The sequence below is a fragment of the Dama dama genome, chromosome 13, assembly GCF_033118175.1.
Source record: "Dama dama isolate Ldn47 chromosome 13, ASM3311817v1, whole genome shotgun sequence".
Classification (NCBI taxonomy): domain Eukaryota; kingdom Metazoa; phylum Chordata; class Mammalia; order Artiodactyla; family Cervidae; genus Dama; species Dama dama.
Genome location: NC_083693.1, coordinates 71,908,227 through 71,913,503, shown reverse-complemented (window position 1 = coordinate 71,913,503; position 5,277 = coordinate 71,908,227).

Below are 5,277 nucleotides of genomic sequence, written 5' to 3'. Positions count from 1 at the left end.
TCTGATATTTTGGAAATTTTGTAGCTGTGTACTTGTGATTACCTCTGTAAGTTTGTATAACACACTTAATCCTTTATTTCTCTAAGGAGACCTATTGACTCCCAGCTATGAATAATGATGACATTTAAGCTTTTTATTTAGTTAGTTATTTGGCTTCGCCAGGTCTAAGTTGCTGCATGCAGGGTTTGTTAGTTGCAGCATTCAAGCTCCTCCCTGATAGCTCAGCTAGTAAAGAATCCGCCTGCAGTGCACGAGACCTGGGTTCGATCCCTGTGTTGGGAAGATCCCCTGGAGCAGGGAAAGGCTACCCACTCCAGTATTCTGGCCTGGAGAATTCAATGGACTGTATAGTCCTTGAGGTCGAAAAGAGTCAGACACGACTGAGTGACTTTCACTCATTCAGACTCTTACTTGCAGCATATGGGATCTCGTTCCCTGACCAGGGATCAAACCCAGGCCCCCTGTTGGGAGTCTGGAGTCTTAGCCACTGGACCACCAGGAAAGTCCCAGTGATGACACTATTATGTCTTTCCTTTCTCCTTCCTTCTCTCCCCATCCTTATCACAATATAATTTTAAATGAAAACAAATATCAGGATAAACACATCAATTTATATCATATACATGTATATAATGGGCTTCCCTGGTGGCTCAGATGGTAAAGAATCTGCCTGCAATGCAGGAGACCAGGGTTCGATCCTTGGGTAGGGAAGAATCCCTAGAGAAGGAAATGGCCACCCACTCGAGTATTTTTGCCTGGAGAATTCCATGGACAGAGGAGCCTGGCGGGCCACAGTCCACGGGGTCACAGAGAGTGGGAACACGACAGCAACAATGCCGTCTAACATGTCATGGATTTTAAGATGCTCGCCTCATGCAATAACAGCTTTTTAAATAAAAACAAAACTCTTTCCTATCCCACAATCCCAGTGGTCACGCCCCAGATGGACTTCAAGGGCATCTTGATTTTTTAAAATTTTCCCTCTGAACCATAAGTCCTTGCCGGGGCTCCCAACAGAGTCCCTGTCCTCTCTGGGGCCAGTTGGAGGAGGTGTCCCGTGTCCTTGCCAGTGATCGCAGGTGGAGCTGCTCCGGTGCGTCGCCCGGATTCCAGGCACACGAAGCGGTCGGGCGGGGGGTGGGGGTGACATCACCCTGCCTTGGTGCTCCTTTTTCTCCAACCTCTTTGTGCATCTGGGCATGGCTGACACTGGCTCCAAACAAATCCTGTTTGACAACATCTTATTAAGGCCTTCTGGAAGTTTCTCAGGACCCCGGATTTCCCAGAAGCTCACCTGGCGCCAACTCCTGGCTGTGCCGATCATGCTGAGGCTGAGCCTCCTCTAGCTCCCGAAACCAGGGCCGCCTATCCGCCCACACCTTGTACCTGCCTCCCTCCAGGCCTTTGCTTCTGCGGCTTCTTCCACCTGGGCTCCCATCCTCCCTTCAGTTTTCACCCAGAGAGCTCCCTGGTGGTCCAGTGGCTAAGCCTCAGCGCTCCCAATGCAGGGGCCCCAGGTTCGATCCCTGGTCAGGGAACTAGATCCCACATGCAGCAAGTGAGACCTGTGCCACCAACTAAGTAAATTAATAAAAATAAATATTAACCATAAAATAAAAATGGAAAATAAACCTCACCACTGGTCTGAACACTCAGCCTGAACATCACCTCCTGCTGGAAGCACTGGTCCTCTTCTCCTCTGGCACCCTACAGCCTGACCGGGCAGGCAGGGGGTACCGGGCCACTGGAAGCCCAGGCTCCATCCTTGGACCCAGGTCTCTGCCACCCTTCCTAGAACAGCAGTGGCCACAGAGCTTCCTGAGAGGAGCGCTGGACTCAGACAAGGCCCACTTTCCCCCAACTGTAGTTGCCACAGTTGTAGAAGTGGCGAAGATGAATGCAGAGAGTTGTTGCCAGGCAGCTCCCCTATGCTGGGTAGTGGAGGAGTCGTTGCCAGTCCTGCCTGGCAGCCCAGGAAGGGGCTCAAAAACGGGGAACGAGCGTTAGTGTTTTCTATACTGTTATTATATTAGCTTTATTGGTGTATTTACATTAAAGTGTAAAATCTTAAGTGAGCAGCCAGATGAATTCTTCCACAAGTCCACACTGTGATTCCATGCCAATCAAGTTAAAATACATTTCAGCCCCAAAAGTCCGGCAAGGGCAACCGCTATGCTGACTTTTACCACCATAGATTAATTTTCCCTGCTTTTTTGCACTTTGTATCAATGGAATCACACAGTCTTTGCTCTCCTGGGTCGAGCTTATTTCACTCAACATTATTATGTTATCCATATGTTATTATGGGGCTTCCCTGGTGACTCAGATGGTAAAGAATTTGCCGACAATACAGGAGGCCCAGGTTCGATCCCTGGTCAGGAAAATCCCCTGGAGAAGGGAATGGCTACCCACTCCAGTATTCTTGCCTGGAGACTCCCATGGACAGAGGAGCCTGGCGGGCTACAGTCCATAGGGTTGTAAAGAGTCAGACGCAACTGAGCGACTCAGACTTTCACATTTATATGTACTAATAATAATAACAACAACAGGGGGTCCTCCCGGGTGGTCCAGCGGCTAGAGGACTCTAGAGTTCCCAATGCAGGGGGCCCAGGTCTGATCCCTGGTCGGGGAACTAGAGCTCACAGTCCACGACTAAGACTCAGAGCAGCCAAAAAATATATTTAAAAAAAACAACGACAACAGTAATGATTGTACCCCCCTCCCCTGGGGCCTGGCACATGTCATGTGATTAGTTAATAGTGAGTCTTGGTTGAGGGAACTTGACCCATTCTGGGTTTGTTTTTTTGCAGGAGAAGGTGACCTGAATCAACTCCATTGTTGGCAACTGCTCTGAAAGTGGAAATCAGGACAGCGGAGAACGTCAGGGAGTTCATTTCACTGGTTGCTGGTGTCTGCGGTTTGGCTTGGCTGTTTATACGTGCCCCTGGCTGCATCCTCGGCTCACCCCAGACGGCTGCCTTCTGTTGCCTCTTGGAGTCCCGGGGCCCTGCCCCGCCACACCTGCTCCTGTCCCGCCCAGGTCACCGACGTGTCCGCTCCTTGCTGGCCTTGGTGTCCAGGACTCCGCTCTCCTCCGCTGCCGTCTGGGGTAGATACTCAGCAGGTGAGACATGCAAGGCGCCCCTGGGCTTGCCCTTTTTTTTTTTTTTTTAATAATAATTTTATTCATTTTTTAATGGCCATGCTGGGTCTTCGTGCTGTGTGGGCTTTTCTCTGGTTTCCACGAGCGGGAGCCCCTTTCTCATGTGGTGTGTGGGCGTCTCATTGCGGGGGCTTCTCTTTGTTGTGGAGCGCGGGCTCTAGGGTGCGCGGGCTTCGGTAACTGCTGTGCGTGGGCTGGGTCGTGGTGACTCACAGGCTCAGTTGCCCCTCCGCAGGTGGGATCTTCCTGGACCAGGGATCGAACCCTTGTCTCCTGCATTGGCAGGTGGATTTTTTACCACTGGGCCACCAGGGCAGCCCTGGGCTTCATTTGACGTAGGGAAACATTCCCTCGTTCTGCTCCAGTGCCCCCAGGTCGAAATCTCCAGGCTGGCGTCTCAGCCCCTGGGCTCCCAGGGGGTGGGTTCTTGGTGGTCCTGACGTCCCTGCCAGAGGGACAGGCCATGCCACTTTTTCCCAGGGTCCCTTCCCCAGATGGGAGACTGAGGCTCCAAGTGCGGGCCGAGTCTTCATTCAGGGAGTGGATGAGAAATGCACTCAGCCAGCACCTATTAGGCAACTGCTGTATGCCCCGTGTAGGCACCGAGGACCCAGAGATAAGCTGACCTGTCCAGGCCAAGGAGAGTCCGTCTCCAGGGAGGGGTCTAGGGAAGCTTCACCAAGGGATTGGCCTTAGACGCAAGGGGACTTTGACCAGGTCTAAGTGAGGGTATTCCAGGCGGAGGGAACCACCAGAGCAAAGGCTTAGCATTGGAGAGTGTTCAGGGCCAGCCGTGGGCGGCGGCTGGATGAGAGACGCAGTCTGCTAGCGAGCCCTGGAGACTCCTTTTGGAGCAGGTGCAGGATGTGAGCTCTGGGCCTTCCATCCACCCTCGACCTGACCCTGTGCTGACCCCTGAGTAAATCTCTCCAAATCTCTCCCTGTGGCAGAGAGATGAACAGAGCGAGGGTGCAGCGAATGCGTGAATGGGGTTTGAAACCCTCAGTCCATGCCGGGGAGGCAGGGAGGGCTGAATGAGCCAGGGCCCTAGGCCCAGGGGTGACTAACTCAGCACAAGGATTAGTCTCGGTTCTATTAGTCATGCTTGCTGCTTTCGCCTCCTCAAGCAGGCCATTCCTGCACTCCGCTGGTGATGGGGGCAAACTCAGCTTCTCTGGCAGGGCCAACCGGAGGCTTGACCACCTCCCCTGATTCAGTCATTGACGGACTTGCTGGATGAGTTTGTCTCCAAGGTCTCAGGTGCCGCCCCGTTCGCTCTTTGCTGAAGTGCGGGTGTCCCTGATTCAGCCCCTACGGAGTTGGCCCCAGGAGCAGAGGCCCAAGAAGAAATGCTGATGGGGGATTCACTCTTAAATGGATTCCTGTTGTGGTTCAGTTGCTAAAGTGTACCCAACCTTGGCTGCAGCACACCAGGGTTCCCTGTCCTTCACTGTCTCCTGGAGTTTGCTCAGACTCCTGGCCATTCTTTTGACATTCTTATTTTAACCCCTTTTCTGCCGGACAGTCTGTCTTCATCTGGGGGAGGGGGACCAGAGGCCCCGCCCTGGGCCATGCTCAGGGCTCTCAGCTCTCCAGGCCCCAGGCAAGCAGATGGGGGGAGGGGCCCCCAAAGCAAATTTTCTCTCTTCCTGCAGTACCCCCTCCCCCACCCCTCCCCCTCTACCCTTTCCCCTGCCCCCCTCCTCCCACCCCCCAGCTATGCACCAGACCAGGGATTCTGCCCTCTGGACCTTCTTACCTCTGGTTGCTTGCTTGTGGGGAGGTAGGATGGGGGGGCCCTCGGGTCACCTATGCCCTGCAGGGAAGCCCCCAGGTCAGGACCCTCGAGGAAAGGGCAAAAGTTCAAGGCAGGGGCTGGGCTGGGCTGCCTCCCTGAAGGGGCAAAAGGCCAGGGTCCATGATGACCCAGCGAGAGCAGGGGAGGCCTGTTGTCTTTCCTACCAGCAGGGGGCGCAGGCGGGCCTTGGGGGGGGTGAGAAAGGGCGAGCCTCAGCCCTGGCTTTAAAACATTCAATTAAATACCTCCAACTAATAAAAAAAATAAATAAATAAATAAAACATTCAATTAGATGAGAACTGAAAAAAATGCAAAA